This window comes from Phascolarctos cinereus, unplaced genomic scaffold (genome assembly GCF_003287225.1).
Source record: "Phascolarctos cinereus isolate Bilbo 61053 unplaced genomic scaffold, phaCin_HiC Scaffold_9;HRSCAF=440, whole genome shotgun sequence".
Lineage (NCBI taxonomy): Eukaryota > Metazoa > Chordata > Mammalia > Diprotodontia > Phascolarctidae > Phascolarctos > Phascolarctos cinereus.
This window is the reverse complement of record NW_027556402.1, coordinates 6,480,720-6,504,969: the sequence shown is the minus strand read 5'-3', so window position 1 is coordinate 6,504,969 and position 24,250 is coordinate 6,480,720. Positions and strand designations below refer to the sequence as shown.

General features: G+C 44.3%; 1 protein-coding gene and 1 long non-coding RNA gene across 3 annotated transcripts in view; both read right to left on the bottom strand.

The window, feature by feature from the left end:
- The window catches only part of USP53 (ubiquitin specific peptidase 53), a 58,255-nt gene extending 56,237 nt beyond the window's left edge, over positions 1–2,018 (bottom strand). For both annotated transcript variants that reach the window (XM_021008290.2, XM_021008291.2), the window contains exon 1: positions 1,913–2,018. The gene's annotated coding sequence lies outside the window, so the exon portion shown is untranslated. The remainder of the gene's footprint in view (positions 1–1,912) is intronic.
- Positions 2,019–10,190: 8,172 nt separating this feature from the next.
- Positions 10,191–22,623, bottom strand: LOC110222976 (uncharacterized). Its single transcript, XR_002328547.2, has 3 exons — positions 21,636–22,623; positions 21,338–21,562; positions 10,191–10,789 (listed from the first exon to the last, which is right to left on the bottom strand). It is a non-coding gene; the product is annotated as an uncharacterized LOC110222976 (long non-coding RNA).
- Between the last annotated feature and the right edge of the window lie 1,627 nt (positions 22,624–24,250).

Here is a 24,250-nt window from a genome sequence, read left to right as displayed (position 1 = left end):
TTCATAACTGAGGCAGCTGAGTGGGTAAAGACAGTAGTGGACTTCTCAGGAAGACCTGGGTTCAAATCCAGCCTCAGCCACTTACTGAACTGTGCTCCTGGGCAAGTCTGGAAGGTAATGGCTCTTAGCCTCAGTTTCCACATCTCAAAAAATGGGGATAAGAGCACCTCCCTCCCAGGGCTGTTGTAAGGGTCAAAGGGGATAATGCAGGTTAAGTGCTGTGCAAACCCAGGAGAGCTAAAGAAATGCAAACTCCAATTACTGAGAGGCAAAGAGACACTTAGATGAACCAGCACACGACCCTGGAAAGCAATCTGCACATCTGAAGACGGGAGAGCCAGACCTGGCTGTTCACCAGTATAAGGAATTTCCAGTGTCGGTCACTCTCTCTACCAATGTATATATGTTATCATCTGCCCAGAGCACTCAAAGGTGGTGTTGGTGGAAGAAGAGGAGGAGGAGGAGGAGGAAGAGAAGTAGTAGTAACAGTAGTAGTAGTAGCAGTAGTAGTAGCAGCAGCAGTAGTAGAAATAATAGAAGTAGTAGTACTACTACTATTAGTAATAATTTATCACAATAGTACTATAATCATTTCTGTGGTGCTTACTGGTGTCATCTCATTTAATCCTCACAAAAGCCCTGTGAGGTAGGTATTATTATCCCCATTTTACAGTTGAGGAATCTGAGGCAAAAACTTGCCCAAGATCACAGAGCTAGTAAGTGTCTCAAGTTTGGTAGCAAAGTGGACAGTGGCCAACCCAGAGTCACGAAGACTTCTCTTCCTCAGTTCAAATCCAACCTCAGACACTTAGTAGCTGTATGACCCTGAGCAAGTCACTTAACTCTTTGCCTCAGTTTCCTCATCTGTCAAATGAGCTGAAGGACATGGCAAATCATTCCAGTATCTTTGCCCAGAAAACCCCAAATGGGCTCACAGAGGGTCGGACACCACATACAGGCCCGGGAGCTCAACCTGCCGCAAGTGACTTGCCCAGATTTCTACCCACTCCCACTCAGTGTCTTACAAAGAAACAATCACCAGGACTGAACGGGGAGTGCTTCCAATGGGCAGGGCGCAGCCGGCACTTCCCTCCCTTCAGGGGGTGTGGAAGGCAGCAGAGAACGAAGCGTGGGCCCAGCTGCCTCCAGGTTGCTTTGGCTGCACTGCTTCTCCCTTTCAAAACTTCCGGGCACGGCCTTCTGGTGGAGGGCTGGGCAGCGGCCGGCATCCAGGGCCAGCGGCGGGACTCGGGCAAGGCCCCCCACGGCTCTGCCAGGGTTGAGGTATGGCACGTTAGCGCTCGGCTGCCTGATGGTCCAGGGGATGGTCAGTGGATGGAAGGCAGCGCTAAGCCCCTCGAGGAGGGGCTGCCTGGCGCTGGATGCTCCGCGAGTGGAGGCGTCCGATCCTGGGCTTGCATCGCCCCGCCAGGTCCGGGAGCGCCCCGCTCCCGGATGTCTGGCCCCCGGGCCCCGGGCCGGGTGCCACTCGCTGCCCCACGACGAAAGCGTGTAAGCAGCTCCTCGCCTGCCCCAAACGCTCGGACTCTGCGGACCCAGGCCTCCCGCCGTCCGGCCTCGATAACCCTGCTCGGCCGGGTGCCTTAGCCCCTTCTCGGTCTGCAGGACCGGCTTCTCCCGCCCCGCGGCCCGCCCATCTCCCGCCTCCGGGTGTTTGCCCGGCGGTCCCCCCGCCAGGAGCGCCCTCCGCCTCGGCGTCCCCGCGGCTGCCAGCTTCCATCCAGCCCCGGCAGGACGCCCTCTCGCCGGCCCAGCTCCAAGGGGCGGGGGTCTCCCCGCTGCCCCCCACCCCCGGCGCACACAGCCGGCGCCTAAGTAGTGCTCGCGGCCGCCAGGCCCCACAGCCCCCGCAAACTCGGCCCCCAGCCCGCGCCGCTCCCGGGGCGCTCACCTCGCCGCCACAGGGGCCCCGCCCCGGGCACTGCCCGCCGCCGAAGCCGCCGCCGCGTCCGGAGCATGCGCGCCGCCGCCGCCTCCGCCGCCGCCTCCTCCCCAAGCTGGAGGGAGCGCCGACTGGTCGCGCGGACACCTGCGCGGCCCAGACCCCGCGTGCCGGGCCCCGCCCCCGCCGCCGCCGAGCCCCGCCCCCGCCGCCGCGCGGCCCTGCCCCCAGCTAGCGGCCTCCCGGCCGCGTCTGCGCGGCCGCGCAGAAGGTCTCGCGAGACTACGTACGCACCCCCCTGCCCCCACACTAGGCCCGCCCCCGCGCGAGTCTGGGGCGGACCCGTCAGGAAGTGGGTGGTCGGGGGCGGGGGAGGGGAGGGAGAGGATGCGCCGCCGCGTGGTAGGGGTGTGTCCTCCTCCGCCGCACAACGGCCCAGCTCGCTCTCGGAAGCTGGGCGCCCTGGGCTCTGGGAGCGCGCGCCCTGGGGTGGAGGAGGGCGGTGCGCGCGCACGCGCAGGGTCATGACGTGCCGCCCTCGGGTCCCTTCAGCCTCGCGGCCTCACGGTTCTACCCCGGCCCCCATACACCCCCCCCACCCCGCAATGAGGACCCGAGGGCGGCGGCTCAGAGACCCCTGGCAGGTCTCTGTAGACCTGGCCGCGGCCGGTCCAGGAAGGAAACGTTTAACGATCGGATCCACGCTCCCACCTTTCTTCTGCACAGTTCACATTTCCTCCTCCGTCACTTAGTGCAGACCAACAACAAAACACCAAGTCCAGCCTCGGGCTTGCCGAGTTTGCGGCTTCCGAGGTGCAAATGCTCACCCCAAGCATTTAACAACCAGCTCCCCGGGCTCCAGTCCTGGAGCCTGGAAAGGCGGTAGCCGGGCCGTCCGTTCCTCCGCGTGGCTCATACATTTGGGGAAAGCTGGGCACCTTTTTTTATCGCCTCCAGATGGTGGGGGCACAAAGCGCTGGAGAGAGAGATACTATTGCACCCCTTTCACCGGGGAAGAAACGGAGGCAGGGTAACAATAGCAGCAAGAGAAACAATATATCAGTAACTAAAAATGACTTTAGGGTTTGCAAGGCTATTAACATTTGTTGGCTGCCGGATAGTCACCCAGCCCGAAGCTTTAAAGCAATGACAATTATAATACAGCATCTATGCACCCCTTTAAAGATTCGCAGAGCATTTTACACGCATTCACGCATTAGCTGCTTTGATTAGAATTCAGGTCTGCCGGTCTCTAAGTCCAGCCTGGCACTGACCATACCACGTCGCATAAATGACCAGCAGAAGATCGTCCCTGATAGAATGCTTCTGTCCGTCTTGAGCAAGCTCCTTCAACTTTGCATTTTGATTGTATTCATTGGGATTCTTCAGAAGCAGAATTGTTCTATTGCTGAGACTACAAATTCCAGTGGATTCTGCCAGGCTCCCGATCGGGGCTCGCTGCTCCTTTGCGTAACCCTGGGCAAGTCGCGTCCCTTCTTAGTGTCATCAATTACTCCACAAGCATTTCTTAAGTCTTCACTAAGTAACCAGACTAAGTAACTAAGTAACTAAGCGCTGGGGATACAAAGAAAGTCCCTGCCCTCAGGAAGCTTGTGTAATAATGTGGGAGATTGCATATCACATATGTATTGGGTGCATGTTCCTATACACAAATATCTGTACATAGATAAATGTATAGATATATATACCAGATCCACACAAAGTGACGCCTCAGGAAGCCGTGTTTCGTCCTCTAAAATGCAGGCTTTGTGCCCCAGCAGCTCCACAGCTGTGATCTGTGGAGAAAATAAAATCTCCCAGCTGCAACAGACCTTGGCAGCAGCGTAACCCAACCCACACCTGAAAAAAGGATCCATTTTATTTATAATCCTAGCCTGCACTGAAATAGCACTTTGAGATTTGCCACGCATGTTATTCATATTATCTATATGTTTTACAAAGGAATCTTTACTTCAAGTGGTATAACCACAGATGTACAAACTCACTCTCTCCAGCACAGGGGAGACACAATGCTGTGTCCTCTATCCCCTGCACCACTTCGGTCTCTGGAGTGGGGAAGGAGATTAGGTTCATAGTTTAGCTGTGACTCTACAGCCCTGGGAGGTACACCTGGGAGGGTTAGAGCTGGCTCCGGACTCGAGATTGTTGTTCCGTTGGTCTGACTCTTTGTGACTCCCTGGACCACATCGGGCCAGGCCCTTCAGTCTTCCACTGTCCCCAAGTCTGTCCAAGTGCGTGTTCATTGCTTCCATGACGCTATCTATCCATCTCATCCTCTGCTCTCCCCTTCTCCTTTAGCCTTCAATCTTTCCCAGTCCTTTTCAATGAGTCCTGTCTTCTCATTATGCGGCCAAAGTATTTAAGCTTCAGTTTCAGTATTTGACCTTTCAATGAAGAGTCAGAATTAATTTCTTTAAATGTTGACTTATTTGACTTCCTCGCTGTCCAAGGGACTCTCAAAAGTCTTCTCCAGCCCCACAATTCAAAAGCATTGATTCTGCCGCACTCAGCTTGCCTTATAGTCTAACTCACAACCATACATTCCTACTAGAAAAACCATAGCTCTGATTCGGGAGAGCCAATTGTTAAATATTCAGCTACCAATCAGGCCTTGATTTGTTGTTTCCTTGGTTGTCTAGACTTAAGAAAGTGTCAGAGAAAATGTTAACAATGAAGCTTAATCTTAAAAGCATGTCATGTGAACTGTTTCCCCCCCCCCAGAACCATTGTTAAACATTTAATCTCTGATTGGTTATGGGATCAACCAATCCGATTACCCCCATTTTACAGATGGGGAAACTGAGGGTTAGATAGGTCCTGGTGACTTGGCCAGAGTCACATCTGAGCATTGCTTGAAGAATTCTAGGAAGGAGGCCCTTCCAAAGTAGTACAGTGCATCCCCTCCCCACCCTTTTGATGGCTTGAGGTATAGACAAGTTTTTCCGTATATTAAGCCTAAAATTTGCCTCTCTGTGGCTTGTGCCATTGCTTTGAGGGCTGCCTTCTGGGATAGATGAGTGCATGGTAAAGGAAATGCATTGGATTTGGAATCAAAAGCCATGATTTTGATTCCTGATTTTGAACCTTGCTCTGCGATCTTGGGCACGCTTGGGGACTTTCCTAGGAAGTTAGAAGCCAGAGATAGCCAGTGGAGACAGTCATATTTCAACTTCAGGGGGAAAGTTTTAGCAACTGGTTTTCCGAAAGTAGAGTGGGCTGCCTTTTTAGGTAATGAGTTCCTCATCATTGGAGATATTTAAAGCAAAGTTTGACGTGCACTTAGAGCTTATGGTCTCTGCCTTAATTGAATAGTGTCTGGAAAACCCCAGATGTTTTACAAAGGAATCTTTACTTCAAGTGGTATAACCACAGATGTACAAACTCACTCTCTCCAGCACAGGGGAGACACAATGCTGTGTCCTCTATTCCCCTGCACCACTTCGGTCTCTGGAGTGGGGAAGGGGATTAGGTTCATAGCTTAGCTGTGACTCCACAGATCAGAGTCCCAGGTCTTTAATCCCACACACCTCTGCTTCTCAGGGTTGGCATGTCAGGGTGATTCACTGTGCCACCCTGCTTACAATCCTGGCTCCAAGTTCACTACTGACCCGACTGTTGATCCCATGAGGATCACCTCTAGTGCCTTGTATTGTTAGAAAATGAGAACAGACCACCCAGAACAGAACCAAACCACATACTCCCAGAACCATGCCAGGTAGGCATCCATGCCAGGTTCAATAGACAAGAAGTAGAGAAAGAACACAGCTGAAAAGAATCATGGGTTCAGGCTCCCTACTTTTTAAGACACCAATCAAAGGAGGCTACCCCATCGCTAGGGTGCTAGGGGACACAACAGGGTTCTGTGCTAGGCAACTGGGAGTATTCCAAGGCCTGTCTAGGAGCTGGCTCCATGTTAGAATTGGACATGCCCTGAAGCCCAAATCACCTACCCATCTGTAGGGGGCCAACATATCTATCCAAGTGTTTAGTATGCTAAGTGAGGAAGGACCTTGTGTGGGGCACCATCCTAGACTACAGGGGGACACAAGGCGTAGTCCTGTGCCTTGCACCCAAAAAGTTCATAATCTACTAGAAGCCTCATCCACACCACCTTTAGGCATTTGACTCCAAGTATCTATATACCACAAGCTCTAACATCTAGTTCCAGACCTGTATGGCTGACCAGGGCATCACCTGGAAATAGCTAACTAGAACCTAATGAACAAAACCAGGCTTATCTCCTGACTCATTGCTTCTCTCTCTGACAGTGTGATTCCACTCATCTTGGGGTTATCTTTAACACCCCAGAAACCTGAACCCCAAGAGCCTTTATAATAACAATGCTTCCAGCCAGGGGGATTGTGAGGCTTAGATAAGATAGTGGATGAAGCACTTTGTGAACCTTAAAGTATACTATTATTTTTGTTGTCATTATTATTATCAGCATCAGCCTCCAGTCACCAGGCCTGCAGCCTGGTGATGACTTCATTCCCTGAGCCTTCTACTGCACTCCTACTGAGCTAAAACAGTGTTTATAAAGGAATACAATGGTATGCTGGTAAATGTGTAACAACTGGGCTCTCCAGAAGGAAAAAAAAAAGTATACACACATTTTTAAGTTTAATTCACTTTATTAGCACTTTCTGAAGTCTGTAAAACCAAGCCCTGATTGTAGCGCAGATTTCTGAGGTATAAACATCCACACTGAAAATTTAACATCAGGCTCTTAGAAGCCAGTTAGATCTGACCCCAGCATAGTGCTGTCTATACCTGCAGGTAGCCTCCCAGTCCAGAACTAATGTTAATGCAAAACTCTGTCTCAGATCACCCAGAGTAATGTGTGTTGTTCTCAAGGGAATGCAGACCTTGGCCATGTATTACTGTTCCAGTCTCTTGATGTGGGGAGCTAAGATGCCAGACCCTTTACCACAAAGCATTCTTTTTAATGTCAGCTTTCCAGTCTCACTGGCTTGTGATGGGCAGAGCTGCCAAACCAAACAACTGGCACAATGAAAGGGAAAGATGGTGGCGGTGATGCAGAAATTACCATAAAGTAGAACAGGATAAAGTTCAAGGGCTGGGGAGTGTTAAGAATGCCGAGGATGTTCCAGGGAGTGACGGAATCAGAGCAGACTGGGAAGGACAGATACTGACCTCTCAGGAAGGAGGCTTAGCAAGTACAGCGTGGGTTGAATTGATACAGGGGCCAGGTTTCATCTCAAGAGCTCTCCCAAATCCATTCCAGCTACAGCATTCCAAGGCTTTTAAGATGGAAGAGTGCTCTATAGCTGTTCTATGAATGAATGAATGACTGAATGAACAAACGAAGCATATATTAAGTGCTTACTATGTGTGAAGCCCTGTGCTAGGCCCTTGGGAATAGAAATAAAAGAATAAGACAGTCCCTGCTTTCCTGGGGCTCACATTCCAATGAGAGAGCCAACACTTAGGCAGCTAGGTGGTACTTCAGTGCATAGGAAGCTGGGCCTGGAGTCAGGAAGACCTGAGTTCTAATCTGACCTCAGACACTCACTAGCTGTGTGACCCTGGGCAAGTCACTTCACCTTTGTTTGCCTCAGTTTTCTCATCTGTAAAAAGGGGATAAGAATAGCTCCTCTCTCCCAGAGCTGTTGTGAGGATCAAACAAGATAGTATTTGTACCTGGTACCTGGTAGGTGCTATATAAATTTTTTTGTTGTTATTGTTGAGTTATTTTTCAGTCATGTCCCACTGTTCATGACCTCATTTGAGGTTTTCTTCTTTTGGCAGAGATTCTGGAGTGGTTGGCCATTTCCTTCTCCAGCTCATTTCACAGATGAGGAAACTGAGGCAGCCAGGTTAAATGACCTGCCCAGGGTCACACAGCCAGTAAGTGTCTGAGGCTGGATTTGAACTCAGGAAGATGTCTTCTTGACTCCTGGCCCAGCAGTCTATGCACTGGGCTACCTATATGAACTTAAGCAATCTCGTTTTACTCTTGCACCATTTTTCTCCACAGTGTCTTGGCTTCTTTATCTGCAAAATTGCATTACCTTATAAAGTCCTTTGAAGTCACCAGATGAAAGCAAGCACAAAGTCCTGGAATGTGTTATTAATTTTATTGTTGCCATTGTTAATGTGATGCTTCAGACACCTATGGATTCTTCCTCTTGTTGCAATGTTTATTTTTATAGACTCTTAGAATTGACTGGACTGAACCTTAAATACCATGTAGTTCCTAGAGTCCCTATAGAAACTTTTCTTACAGATGGTAATCTAATCTTGAACACTGCCAGAGATATGGAAACCACTTTATTGCTCAGCAACTCCTTCTGTTTGGGGAGGAGACAATTTTGGTCCCTGGAAAATTCTTTCTTCTGTAGCAGTTGCTTTGAACTCACTAATGAAGCTAGTTGCGACCTCCGCTTGGGGTCCTAGGAGTGTCCCTGAGGGATAGAAGTGTCTCAGCTCTGATGCTACTGACTTGAGCCTCCAATCCAGTAAGCTTGCCTCGCTTTTTATGTCCCACTTTCATTTCACCAATTCATTTTTGTTGGTGTTCAGTCATTTCAGTCACGCCTGCCCCTTCAGGACCCCATTTGGGGTTTTCTTGGCAAGGATCTAGAGAGGTTTGCCTTTTCCTTCTCCAGCTCATTTTTTACAGATGAGGAACCTGAGGCAAACAAGGTTGCCCAAGTTAACATAGCTAGTATCTGAGGCTGGACTGGAACTCAGGTTTTCCTTACTCCAGTCCCAGGGCTTCATTCTCTGGGTCACCTAGCTGCCCCAATTCATATCCCTTAGCTATTACAAAGGAGTATTTACTGTGAGGATAGAGCAAGAAGTATAAATAACTCTGTTCCTCACACCTGAGGGGCACACTCTCCCCTTTGTCATCTTGATTCCTGGGGACAGTATGCCTACAGGTAGCAAAACACAAAGTACGTATATTTCCTACTCCCACCAGCGCTGGGAGGACCCACTATCCACTAAATAGTGGGAGAGTCTCAGCCTCTGGGGAGAGACTTAGACTTAAGGCAGCTTGTCCGTAACATCGGCCCCATAGAGCTGGCATCTCAAGGCACTGTTGCTGCTGGGTGAGTCCCTGTTCCAGCTAATGATGAGTTGGGTCCTGAATGGCACTGCTCATCACGTTGCCTCAGAGAGCTGACTCGCTGGCTCCAGAACCCAGAATGGACTCTCTCAGACTTCCTAGTGGCCTATTCTCCTGACCTTTTGAAGCTCACAAGGACATAGACATCTCTAGTGTCCTTCACGTTAAAGCAGGAAGAATAAATACATAGAAGCAAAGAGCATGGGGCCATAGGTTGGCCTCAGATAGGGAGGGCCTTAGGCCTGTCTCCCTCAGTGTTATCTCTTACCTAGCAGAGTCAGACAGACAGGATTCATCAGGTCAAAAAGGATGGATTAATGCCTTTGGAATGCACCCCAGCTCTGGTTCCATAGCCAATCAAAGAGGCTTTTCTTTACCATGTAGTTAGCAAACTGGAACCACCACAGAAGGTCTTCACACACTTCAGAGTCCACAGAGGAATGTCATCTGCTGAGCCCTCTGCTCACGCTCCTAAGGGCTAGGCTGTTCCTCTGTTATATTGAGACAAAATTGCCTCCTTATGTGTAACCTCATCTATTGGGCCCTAGCTCTTGATTTCCAAATAGGTCTTAACTTCTGCCCTGCATGTGTTTGAAGATAGTGACCACATTTCTCATGATTCTTTTCTTCTCCAGGCTAAAATATCCCCAAACTCCTTTCCCCATCTTGGTTGCTTTTCTTTGACCATTTCCAGTTTCTTCAAGTCTCTTAGCCCATAAACAGTACATCAGGTGTGGCCCAACTGGAGGAAGGTACAAAGAGCAGTGGAAATATTGCTTCCTTTTATGTGGTCACCACACTATTAAAACAATCCCACGTACTGCTTGGCTTTTTTTTTTTTAGCAGCTCATATCCAGCTGGTGATCAGCTAAAACCCTTGTCTCCTTTCTCCCCTGCATCCCCCAGTAAACTGCTTTAAATTAGACCTCCCTCATCCTGTCCTTAAACAGCTGTTTGTCTTGAACAGATCCTCTTGTTCGTTCTGGCCTACCATCACAGCCCATCAAGATGTTTTTGAATCCTGCTACTTTCACATATCCTGTAAACTATTCTTCATAGTTTTAAGTCATTTGGAATTTTGATGAGCATGCCTTCATTATCCAGCCCACCTAGCTGGCACCAGGAAGACTGTGCCACTTACTCACCACGGCTGATAGGTATTATTTAGCCTCAACTTCCTCATATGTAAAATGGGGATAATAATCCATCACACACAGTTATTGTGGAATTATTCTGTAAACTTTAAATGGCTACATAAATGTATTATATACAGACACATACATGATATTCAAGTTATTAATAAAATTTTAGACAGTACATTTGCCATTCATCTCTAGCCTCAAACCATCCCATGAGTGTTGGGGTGTATAGAGTGTTCAGGAAGACTGGCACCTCCGGTGTGAGGGCTTGCCAGCTGCTCATCCACCTTTGGTGTCCACCTGGCACTCAATCGTCACCTTTGGCTCCAAGAAGCTTTAACATAAACAGCAGCCACACCCACATAATGCCTTCTTGGCAGACAGTTTATAGCTGGTTGAGGTAATCAAAGGGCCTCAAACCCATCATAGAATGGGGATATCCACCCCAAGCACTTCCCCTGGCAGAATGGGCAGATGAGAATAATTTGTTCTGACAGCCATGAAGGCGGCTGAAGAAGGCTCTGGGGAGAGCTTAGAGCCTGGTCAGATATCAGAGATGCTGAGGTCATCCACTATATCCTGGGCCATCTCCGGTCACCTTGACTTTTGTCTTGCCACTGGACTTTGATGACTCTGGAGGAAAGAACAGGGTTGATAACTGCACAGCTCTGTCTCATGTTAATCCAGTACAAGTTCAAGTCAAGACATCACCCTGTGATGGCACTGGGCCTCTTTGAACAAAGGACAAACAACAACAATGACATGTATTCACCAGATCTGGATGGCATGTGGTTGACAGTAGTTGGAATGGTGATTTTGATAATCTCAAGATCAGCCAGATAGAGCTTTGAAATGCACTGACCTGTTGGGTAAGCCCAATTTAAAACATTTTGCAAAGACCAGGATGAAGGCATTAGTAAAAGCAAAATAAAATGAAATGTGATTGTAGGTTTGCAAAGGGAAGGCAATGATGAGTGAAAACCCATTTATCTAGAGTAGAAGGCCTAGATGTATGTACTTGGTATTTCATGAGGAGATGAGGCTGCGTAGATTGGAGTTGATGCTCATGTCAGTGAGTCAGTCAATAAACGTTTATTAAGTGCAGTATGCAGCAGGCACTGTGCTAAGTGCAGAGGCTACAAAAGAAGGTAAAAGAGAACCCCTCATCTCAAGAAGCTAACCCTCTAATTGGTGAGACATTCCTATGGAGAGAGCAGCTCGGAATGAACAAGTAGGAGGTCACTAATCAGGGCAAGTGGCCTGGGCTAGTTGTGTCTAGGATCAAATGAGCTAATATTTAGAAAGTGCATGGCTCAGTGCCAGGCACATAGTAGGCACTTAATAAATGCTATTTCCCTTCCCTTTTCCCCTCACCCCTGCTCTGTGTGAGTAATGAAAAGGTAGCAGCAGCTTGTTGTTCAGTCATATCTAACTCTTCATGACCCCATTGGGGTTCTCTTGGAAGGGATACTGGAGTGGTTTGTCATTTCCTTCTCCAGCTCATTTGACAGATGAGGAAACTGAGGCAAACAGGGAGAAGTGACATGCCCAGGATCTCACAGCTAGTAAGTGTCTCAGGCCGGATTTGAACTTAGATCTGACTCTAGGCCTGGCTCTCTATTCACTGCACCACCTAAATCACAGAATCATAGGATCTTAGAGCTGGAAAGGACAGTAAAACATCCAATCTAACTCCCTCATTTTACAGATGAGAAAGAGAGGTTAGTGCAGTTACATAAGGTCCCCGACTAGTTAGTTTGTGGCCAGGCTGGGGCTTGAACTCAGCTGCTGTAGCTCCTACTTAAGTTTCTTTTCCACTATTCTAGACGTGGCATTTAGATGGGGTAGAGAATAGTATTTTTGAGCTAGAAAAGATTTTCTTTCTAACTCCTTCATTCTTTACATGCCATGCAATTTTCTCTGAAACAATCTGAAGTTCTTCCATAGGGAACAGAGATATTTGTGCCTACAAGAAATCTATAGGCTTTGTTTACTTAGCAATCTCTGATCAGTTATAATGATGGACTTGGAATATGATCTGTGTGTGCATTGGCTATGAATACGCCATATAAACAAGGAAAGGGAATGTAGTTAAGAGTAACTTAGAAGCAACTATTTTCTTTTTCTGTATGGTGCACAGTATAAGCTGGGACCCTGATGTTATAGACAAATAGCCATGTTTGGGAATTCACCAAGACTGTTTTCCTCCACCTCCTTGGAACCTAACCAACCTTAAATCTTACAAAACATACAGAAGAGCTCTCACATCTTGGGCTAATTTGTTTTTAAAATTAGTCCTTTAAGAAATACAATAGTGAAATAACATGGTCTTGTTTTTTTACTCTCAGGATACTGGCCAACACAGCTGAAACACTCAGGCCAAAGGAAGTCGCCCTGGAGAGAACATTGCTTTGTAGAAAGGACAAAAATATTCAGGCCAGCCTTGCTTTTAAGTTTGACTTCCTTGTTGAAATTCACTACATGAGCAAAAGAAAAGAATAAATCAACTTAGTAAATAATAAGGTGATTGGAAATTATTCATTGACCTTAATAATGTATATTTAAAATAAACATAGGAGATAATGGCTGGCTGGGGTCAAGCAGAACTCTCGATGTTATCATTGTTGCTTCCATGCCCACGTCTTCTGTTTCCCCTTTACGTCCCCATCTGTCCTTCCTTCTTTCACACAGATCATCCCTATAAGATGACTCCTTCACATGCAGAGCAAAAGAGGGCAAATGGCCTTGGCACACACACACACTCAGAGAGGAAACTAGATGGAGCAAGTGGATAAATTAGAAGCACTCCAGGAGTGAGAAGTATCACAGGAGCCAAGGGAGGAGAGAGTTTCTGGAAAGAGGAGATGACCAACTTTGTTGAAGGCCGCAGAGAGATCAAGGAGTGAAAGGCCTGAGAAAAAGCCAATGGACTCAGCAGTTTAAAAATCACCCTCTCTGGATCCTACCATCCCTTCCAGTTATTGTCCTAAATCTCTCCTCCCTTTCTCAGCCAAATTCCTTGAAAAAGTTACATACTGTATACTAATTGCTATAAAAAGCTACATACTACACACTAATTGCTATTAAAAGCTACATACCATACACTAATTGCTATAAAAAACTACATACCATACACTAATTGCTATAAAAAGCTACATACCATATACTAATTGCTGTAAAAAGCTACATACTACATACTAATTGCTATAAAAAGCTACATACCATACACTAATTGCTATAAAAAGTTACATACTGTATACTAATTGCTATAAAAAGCTACATACTGTACACTAATTGCTATAAAAAGCTACATAACATACACTAATTGCTATAAAAAGCTACATACTACATGCTAATTGCTATAAAAAGCTATATACCATACACTAATTGCTATAAAAAGCTACAGACTACATACTAATTGCTATAAAAAGCTCTATATGATACACTAATTGTTACAAAAAGATCTATACTAATTGCATCCATTTCCATTCTTCTCACTCTCCTCTAAACTCTCTGAAATCTAATTTCTGATCTGTTCACTCAACTGAAACTGCTCTTTGCAAAGCTGCCAAGATTTGTGTAATTGCTGGATCTAACGGCCTTTGGTTAATTCTCAACCTTCTCGACGTTTCTATAGCACTCGACACTTCTTTTGGATCCGTCTTCTCTGGGCATTGTCATGTTATTGCTCTTTTTCTTGGTCCTTTTCCTGTCTATCATAAAGTGTTCCTCAGTTTCCTTTGCTGGCATCTGCTCCAAGTCATGCCCCCTGACTGTCAGTGTATCCCAAAGCTCTTCCCTGGACTCTTTTCTTATTTGGTGACTTTATCAGCTGTAGTCACTTTAATTGTCATCTCTGTGCTGATGACTCCTGTATCTGTACATCCAGCTCTGGTCTGTCTTGGAAGCTCAAATTCGAAAACATTCCTTGAATCAAAGGGATGATGCACCATTCATAGGAAAACTAAAGATGTATCAACAAGAGAAGACAGAAGCACTTATGAAATAATATCAGAAAATGAATACTCAGCTCCCCTCACTCAGAGTCCTTACTGCCCTCCCCACCAACCTCTCTTTCTGTTAGGTGGAATGGTATAACCTCCAAAGCTTGCAATGGCTCTAGGGATCCCTTTCCATCCGTCCTATTGCAATGATTCAATCTTAATGCTGCCCTGCCCCCCCAAGCGCATCCTACAGGAAGCAACATAGGACCAGGTAGAAGGTAAACAAGCATTGTGGCCTGAAGGATAGAAGATCACAACCCAGATAATGCAAGTCCTTTACCCAGAGCTTCCAATATGGGGAGTACAACAACTCTGAGTTCTGGGCACAGTGGAAAGAAGAGGTACCAAAGCATGAGAGGAGAAACCTAAGGCAATTGACCAATGTCAAAGAGAGAAACTGAATAAAACTATAACCTACAATCAGATAGAATGTCAGAAAGAGAAGAGGAATGAATGTGTCCAAGAACACTATCAATAAGTATTATATTTGTGTATGGAGAGAAATGAATCCAAAAAACCTGCCTTAAAAAATCCTTTGAACTCCTTAGGGATCCTGGAATTGTGCCAAGAAACTCCAAAATGGTTCTAAAGAGAAGTAAGAATTTTTTTTTTTTGCTTTTTAGGCAATTGGGGTTAAGTGACTTGCCCAGGGTCACACAGCTAGTAGGTGTCAAGTGTTTGGTCAGAGGTCGAATTTGAACTCAGGTCCTCCTGACTTCAGGGCCAGTGCTCTATTCAGTGCGCCACCTAGCTGCCCCTAAGAAATAAAAATTTTAAAGAAAAGAATTGGTGGTCTGAAAATGAGCTCATACAGGCTTTAAAAAACACAAACAACAGAACAGAGAAAAATGAACATATGATAGACAATCTCTCCAAAGTAGAGGCCCTGAAAAAGAATTTGGAATTAAAAAATCCTACCGGAAGACAATTTGGTAGAAGAGTAGCAAAAGACAACAATCTGAAAAAGAACATACAAATGCTATATAAGCCAAAGCTATGGATCTTGAACATAAGTTGGGCAGTGATAAGGATCATAAATCTCCCAGAAGAAGATGAAAATAAAACACCCAGCTACTCTACTGCAAGAAAAATATAAGGAAACTTCTTTAATTTTTGAATATAGAAAAAAACAATTATTGATCAAAACTATTGATTAGGTGATTGAATCTACAGATCATCTCAATAAAAAATAAATAAAATAATATAATCCAAACTCTAGGGCCTATAATAGTTAAATTTCTCAGTTCCAATATCATGCAACAAATTATGCAAGTAATCCAGTGAAAGACATTTAGATATGAATAAAAGGCCCATCAAACAGCCCAGAATTACTCCACAGACAAAAGAAATTAGAGACAAGAAGGGAATAATATATTACAAAAAAGCACAACATTCAAGCTACAACTCAATATGACACATCTTGCAAAGCTATGTCTAGTCACAAAACACCCCAAAGTAATAGACTTTCAACAAAAGAGGGGTGTTTGAGACATTCCTGTCAAAAATAGAGATGATCAGATTATTTAACACACTCCAAACCAAACACACACAGAGATAAATTTGTTCAATTTTTATGTAAAAATTAAGTAAAGAAACCAGTTATCTCATATTTATAAGCTATTGTTTAAAAATGCTTTAAGAAAGATGAATCTATAGGGTAAAATAAAGTACCAAGATGTATCATCAAGGGACCAAAAAAACCTAAAGAACTAAATAATTAAGGAAAACAAATCAGGGGAAAGGAAGGAGAAAATGTCAAATTAGTAATCCATGGACTAAATCCCTTTAGAACAGGGAATAACAGAAGAGAAAGTTGTACAAATAAGGAAATAGGAGATAAGTAACAACTAGGGTAAAAATGCAACAGGAGGGGAGACATAACACCAGAGACAGGATAGCATAGCCTTGGGAATAGGGGCTGATCATTGTCAGGCTCAGCTCTTCTAAGTTGGGGCACAGAGTGATCCTCACGTCATATTGCTTTCTCCTGACATTGCTTTATTTATGAATTGACATTTCTAAGTCTGAGGCACAGCAGAAAGTAGAGAAGATGGAGTAAGACCTATAAAGCTATAACATACAAATGGCATATAAGAAAACTCAAATTTAAGCTTCACTCTCATGAGCAACAGAAAGATTGAAGAAGAAAATGAATAAACACGTTAATCAGAAATTATATGGCACATGAATCCGAAAATAAAATTCAGAATAGACTGGAAGGGAAAAGAAATTATGTCAAAGCAAAGGAAAACTTTGAAAAGGGTGTGGCAAAAGACTGTTACTTAAAATAAGAGGCTTGTGGAGAGGGAAGATTTTGAGCTATTTGCTTGGCTTGGTCAGGGGAAAGAAAGGGAAAGGAAAGTGTGTGTGTGTGTGTGTGTGTGTGTGTGTGTGTGTGTGTGTGTGGAGGGGGAAATAGTGAATAAAAAGAAATTAAAGTAAATTCAGAAAACTTAGGATGGGTAGGCAAATAGGATTGAGGGGTGGGGGTGAAGGGAGGAAGCCTGTGGAAATAGTTTAGTGTCAAAGTGTAAGCCCAACTAATTGTAGGGACAAAGTACTGACTTAAAGGAGGAAAGGGATTAAAAATGCAAAATAGCTAAGGGAAAAAAACAGAAATCTAACAATCATAACTTTAACTTAAATGGATTAAATTACCCAATAAAATAAAAGAATGTGAAAAGAGGGGAAAACCCCAATAAACTACTATATACAAGAAATATTCTCATCATCCCACCCCAGGCTCTTAGAGAAAGAAGAGAAGCTGAAACTAAATTTACTATGCATCAGGTAATTAAAAAGAAAAAAAACAATAAAGTTACAATTATGCTCTCTGACAAGCAAAAACAAAATTGTGCACTATTGTGTCCTGTCAAGAGAGAAAAATAGGAAAACATAAGTGTAGAAGGGACATTTTTAATATGAGAAAAACATACATTTAAAAATAAAAGTTAGCATTATTGCAACAGGGAAATACTACAAGCTTTACCAATAAACACAGAAGTAAAGCAAGGATGCCTCCTGTTCCTGTTGCTATTTAACATAGTTCTGGAAGTGCTAGCAATGCTAATAAGACATGAGAAGGATAGTAAAGTTATGAGATGGCAGAGAAGAAAAAAATGCCTATGTACTCAGGATATGACTATTTATAATGCCTGCAAGGAATCAGAAAAGACAAAGAGTAACTTCTGCAGAGAACATAATACAAAGCCTGAAAAATCAACATTTCTGTATAGTGATAACAAAACCCAGAAGGCAATGATAAAAAGGAAAATTCCATTCAAAATAATTATGAAAGCATAAAGCATGTGAAAGCAATCTGCCAAGACACACTCAAGACAAATAACATTACAGAACATTCTTTAAAGAGCTATAGAATGATGGAAGAGAGCAATAGTCACTACTGCTTGTGACTGGGCCACACCACTATAATAAAAATGATGTCACTTAAATCAACTTAGAGATGTGATGGTATGCCAATTAAACGTCCAAGAATATATTCATTTGGAGGAATCAATTGTCTAGAATCCCAAGAGAAATAATGAAAGTTAGGAACAAAGTTGGGGGAGGGGCAGGACTAGTGCCACCAAGCTTCAAATTATGTTACAATACAGCCATCAAATTGATTAAACAAAATAGGGTATATCAGTGGAAAAGATTAAGGAAGATTCAGAAGCAAATGACCTCAAAAATCAAGTGTCTGATAAACCTGAGAACATATTACTTGGAGAACGCCCTACTTGACAAGAACTAGTGCAAAAAATAAAAGATAGCTTGGCAACAATTCTCTTCAACCATTGAAGATAATTATATAACACATATATAGCACATCATATAGTACAACAAACTCAAAATGGATATATGAGCTTATTGTAAGAGAGAGACAGAGACTTCCGATTCTGGGAGCCAAGATGGCAGAGTAAAAAGGTAGTCGCTCTCACTCTCCCCTATCAACCTCTGAAAACCCAGAAAATACCACCCCAGAAAAAAGACCCTGGAACACCTGACTAGAAGAAAGATGAGGAGCAGCAGTGCAGCAGCCCAGCAAACAGGTCTCCCAGTGCCTCAGTAAAAATAAGTGGGCAGAACTACAAGGGGCCCCAGGCGGACAAGTACCCTGCGGCATTCATCTGAAAGGAGATGAAGAAAACAACCTAAAGGCTTCCTAAAGCCCCCAGCCTTGCTGATTCCAACCCAACACCAGGTGAGCTGTAGGAGCTCTGAAGCCTCCAATTGTGAAGAAATCCTGAAGCCCAGGTGGTAGAGCAGGCAAACACCAACACCTGGACCTCCGAGTGCCTCAGTGAGGGCGGGGAACTGGTGGAAACCAGCTCAGAAAACCACCAGGAGCCTGGGCACTCCACCATAAAGGAATCTCCTGGTGCATTAGCAGAAATGAGGGAGACAACACTGCAGGGGGCCCCAGGCAGATAAACACCCTGCAGCACCCATCTAAAAGGAGCTGAATAAAGCTAAAGGAAAGGAAAAGCAGGCAACCTAGAATTGCCTGAAAGTTCCAGCCTTGCTGATTCCAGCCCAACACGAGGTAAGCTGCCAGAAACCTACAGCCTCCAATTGCCAGCATAAGAGGCCCCAGCACACAAAGCCAGTAACCAAGACCTAGGCTCACAACACCAGAATCTCTTTAAAGGCCAGGGAATAAAGAAACACCAAGAGTAAAAAGAAACGTACCATAGATTCATATTATGAGAAGAGCGAAGATCAAGAAAGAAATTCTGAAGAGGGCAACATTGTCAACAAACCCACATCTGTAGCAACAACTAACAGAAGAAAACAATCTGTTAAAAACTAGAATTGGACAAATGGAAACTAATGTCTCTATGAGAGAGCAAGAATCAGTCAAACAGAAACAAAAAATGAAAAAATAGATGAAAATGTAAAATACCTCATCAGTAAAACAACCGACCTGGAAAATCGACTCAGGAGAGACAATTTAAAAATTATTGGACTACCTGAAAATCATGATGAAAAAAAGAGCCTGGACAGTATCTTTCAGGAAATCATAAAGGAAAACTGCCTGGAAGTCCTAGAACCAGAAGGGAAAATAACCATAGAAAGAATCCACCGATCACCACCTGAAAGAGATCCCAAATTGACAATGCCAAGGAATATAATAGCAAAATTCCAAAATTACCAGATGAAAGAGAAGGTGCTGCAAGCAGCCAGAAAGAAACAATTTAAATATCATGGAACCACAGTCAGGATTACACAGGACCTTGCAGCTTCTACATTAAAAGACTGCAGGGCATGGAACATGATATTCGTAAGGCAAAGGAGCTTGGAATGCAGCCAAGGATCAATTACCCAGCAAAAATGAGCATCATTTTTCAAGGGAGGAGGTGGATATTCAATGAAATAGGAGACTTCCAAACTTTCCTGATAAAAAGACCAGAGCTCAACAAAAAATTTGATCTTCAAGTACAGGACTCAAGAAGGACTTAAAAAGGTAAATGGGACAGAAGATACAATATGTTGTTAATGGGGGGGGTGTGTTTAAACCCTACAAGGGAATATGAGACTTGCAACCCTTGAGAACTGTATTGTTATTACACCTTGTTAAAGGAGTATACATAAAGAGGGTGGATATTAGTTGACTTTGATGTAATGATAAAAAAAAATCTAATCAAGTGGGTTAAATGGATCCAAATAAGTGGATCAATCTGATCTTAGAAAATGTACTGAGAAAGGAGGAGGCAGACAAGGGTAAATTACATTACAGGAAAAGACACAAAATCCTATTACAGCAGAGGGAAAGAAGGGAGGGGGAGCATTGTTTGAACCTTATTCTCATCAGATTTGGCTCAAGAAGGGCATAATATAATCAGTTAGGTATAGAAATCTAACTTGCCCTTTAGGCAGTAGGAGGGAAAAGGGAAAGAAAAGGGGGGGAAAGAAGGAGGGAAGCAGCAGTAAGACTAAAGGGGAAGAAAGGGAAAGGGATAATAAAAGGGGGAAGGGACTGAAGGAGGCAGTGGTCAAAAGCAAAACACTAGTGAAGGGGAGAAAGGAAAAAGGAAAAAGAAAAGCATAAATGGGGGGAAAAAAGGATGGAGAAAAAGCATCTTTCTGATGGTTCCTCCTATTGGTTTTAATTTTTACTTACAACTTCACTAATGTGAAAATATGTTTAATGGGTATGTAAATGTAAAGCCTATATCAGATTGTGCGCCGTCTTGGGGAGGGTGGGGGGAGGAAGGGGGAGAAAAATTTTCAACTCAATAGCATATGGAAGTGATTGTTGATAAATCAAAATAAATTAATAAAAAAAATTGCCAGTGGGGGTGGGGGGAAAGAGAGAGACAGAGAAAGATAGACACAGAGACAGAGACAGAGGAAGAAGGGAAGGGAACAGAAGGGAAGGGAAGGAAATTGTCTTAAGTTCCTTTCACAGTTACCAAGGGGGGATAGAAGTGATCACAAAAGATAAAGCAGATTATTTAGATTACATGAAACTGAACAGCTTTTGCACTAACAAAATCAATACAATGAGGATAAGAACGGAAAAGATCAAATGGAAATAAAACTTTGAATCAACTGTCTGTCACGGGGTCTCATATCCAAGATATTTAGAGATTTAAATGGTAAAAATGATCAGGAATCATTTCCCAGTGTATACATTGTCAAAGGAAACGAACAAATAATTCATGAATCATGAAGAATATTAATGATCATTCAAAAATTGCTGCTAACTCCTAATAGTAAGGAGATGCAAATTACAATAGCTCTACAGTGTCTCCTCACACTCAGGAAACTGGCAAAGATGACAAAAATGGAAAAAGCCAGTGTTGGAGAGGAAAGATGGGCGTACTTACACACTGCTTGCTGGAGCTGTGAACTGAACCACTTATTCTGGTTTTGGTTTTATTTTGGTTTGTTTTTTGGGTTGTTTTTTGGGGGTTTTTTTAGGTGGGGCAATTTAGGTTAAGTGACTTGTCCTGAGTCACACAGCTAGTGAATGTTATATGTCTGAAGTCAGATTTGAACTTAGGTCTTCGTGACTCCAGGGCCAGTGCTCTATCCACTGTGCCACTTAGCTGCCCCTTTGGGTTTTTTTTTGTTTGGTTGGTTTTGGTTTTGGTTTTTTATTTTTTGAGAATCAGTTATTCTGGAAAGCAGAATTCTTAAAAACAAACAAACAAACAAAATAGCGACTTACATGCCCATACCCTTTGAGTAGATATCCCACTGCTAGGTACATAGTCCCAGAGCCTCAGGAGTGGCAGCTTCCTTCAGACTGGTTCTGTTTCTGGCCACCATTTTGTCAAGAAGCAACCCATGTGAAGATGCAGCCTGGCAACTGCTTGTGAGGGGACTACACCCCCAGCCTTAGCCCCAGTCAAAGACTCAGAAGAGGAAGATTTCTCCATGAAAGTCCTTGGCACTGCAAAACAATACAACATCAGAAACTGATCCATTTCTGATCAGTGGGAACGATATTAAAGAAAATGCTTTACCGTCCACTTTGCTGCTTGCACTCTGAGGACCGTAGGACTTTTCCATCTAAATTTGCAGTTGAGGCCTTCAGTATGTGTTGTCTCCTCCAACGGAATGTGAATAAGGACTGTCTTACTTTTCACTTTATATCACCAGGGCTTAGCCCAGTGCTTTACATATACTAAGCACTTAAAAGTACATTCTCATTCATTCATTTGTTCACGTCCATATGGTGGCCAGGGTAGGTGATAGGGCAAGCTGTCTTCCCCCAGCTCTCTCTGAAAGAAGCCTCAAAACAGCCCTGACATGAATAGCAACCAGGAAAAGAAGTTTTAGAAAAGCTCCAGGGACTGTTATGTTCTTCTTTCAGGCCCACTTAGCAACTGATCTTCTTCCCAGTGGCCGATAAAGGGGGTGGTTCACTTAAAGTTCAAACCCTGAAGCATCAAGTCACACAAAACCAGAAGCATTGAGGGACTTAACATCCTCCAAATGCCTGAGCACAAAGCTTATCATTGAGTCAATTTCCAGTTGTGTTGGACTCTTTGTGTCCCCATTTGGTGTTTTCTTGCCATTTCCTTCTCCAGTTCATTTCACAGATGAGGAAACTGATGCAAACAGGGTTAAGTGACCTGTCCTGAATCACACAGCTAGAAAGTGTCTGAGGCCAGATTTGAACCCAAGGAAATGAGTCTTCCTGACTCCAGGCCCTGCACTCCCTCCACTGTTCCACCTAGCTGCCCATAAACACTGAGCTAATGAATTAGAATGTGAGCGCCTTGAGGATAGGGACTGTTTTTGCCTTTGTATCCACGGCACTTAGCACAGCATCTGGTACGAAGAACTCACTTCACAAATGCCTGTTGCTTCACTGACCAGCACATCTGATCGGCTGCCATCATGAAGGGTATCTTTGTGCATGTTGTAGTCAGCGCAGCTTGATCCACTGATTATTGAAAGTTCAGGCAAAGAGGCTACTTTTTACAAAAGAACCTATCCTGCTTCCCCTAGCTGCTAGTACCCCACCCTCCCTTCCCTTGTGTTTACTTTTTTTTTTTGGAGGCAATGGGCTAAAGCAGCTTGCCCAGGGTCAGTGTAAACTAGTACGTGTCTGAGGCTAGATTTGAACTCAGATCTTCCTGACTCCAGGGTTGGCGCTCTATCCACTGCACCACCTAGCTGCCTCTTCTTGTGCTCACTTTGTAGGCATTTTGTGCATACTCATTATGTGTATATGTTATTCCTTTGGTAGAATATAAACTCATTGAATTCAGTGACTACTTCATTTGTGGTCTTTTAACATACAGACTCTATCAGTGCCTGAAACAAAGTAGATACTTAAAGAAATGTTGCTTTACCAATTAAAAAAAAAATATTCCAAGTAATTCTATTTAGTGACAAGTAGTTTTTTTAAAAAAAAATAGCGTGAAATCAAACTTACCTCTACATTTTGTTTTCACCTTACCTCTTTATTCAGTCTTATTTCCTGCCTCCTCTCCATCCCCCCCACCCCTAGCAGTCCCTGTCATTGAACTAGATTTCCAAACATCACCCAGCACAGAATAATAAGCACATTCCTTTATGAATCTGAAATAAACCCTCGTGGAAACGGTCAGCTTCCTTCCCACCTGCCCGTATGTACTGAATGTTCCAGCTGCCGTTATAACAGTTCGTATGGAGAAGCCAAAGGAAGTTTATGTCCTGTGCTGAAATTGAGTTCCTGTGTTGAAGGAAGGCAGAACGGGATAGACGCTCTCTTTCACCTCGTCAGAGCTCTCATCTCTTGCTGTGCTTGCATAATTGGATTCTATTATTAAAGTAGTTCGGGGAATGTTCAACTTTTTCATGAATTTTAATTTTGCTGAAACCACATTCTCTGTATTGTTTCCTTCTGTCACTTGATACTCACAAAGTAGACTGAACAGCTAGCGCCTTTAATTGGCCATGGCATGCATGTCCCCCTCTTGCTTTTGGCAGAGGACTGGCATCCCTCCTCTCCCACGACAAAGCAAGTGGCCAGACTTCCCCCAGAACAAATCGGGTGGAGGTGGAAAGGCCTTCTTCAGCAGAAAGGCAGGATCGAAAACAATCCTAGATGAAAGATGGTGGTGGCTGAGGGAAAAATGCAGTGATGTCATGTAAGTTCTCCTAAGTGGCAGTGTTAGGAAATGCCAGCATGAACAAGCTTGCTGGTACATCCCTGCCCTGAGCTGGCAACTTCAGAATGTTCTTTGCACACTTTGGGATTGGTTCTCTTACTCAGCATTACCATTTGTGAGAGCCACTGACTTCTGGATTGGCTGTGCACTGGGGACACTTTCAAATTGAAATTTTAAAATGGATGCGGCAGGGGCAGCAAGGTGGCGCAGGGGATAGAGGGGGATTAGGGGGACCTGAGTTCAAACCCTGGGACAAGTTGCTTGCCTCCAAAAATAAATAAATAAAATGGATGTGACCAGTGTTAGCAAACCATGAACTGCTGTGAACCCAGTTATCAGGCTCACCATCACTTGTATTGTTCTGGGCCCCCTGGAGGGCCATGTGGAAGGTGTCACATATGGCTAGAGAACAACTGCAGACAGAGTGGTACTGAGGCCATCATCAAACAAAGGCTTGGCTGGGCCTGGGGGGAGGG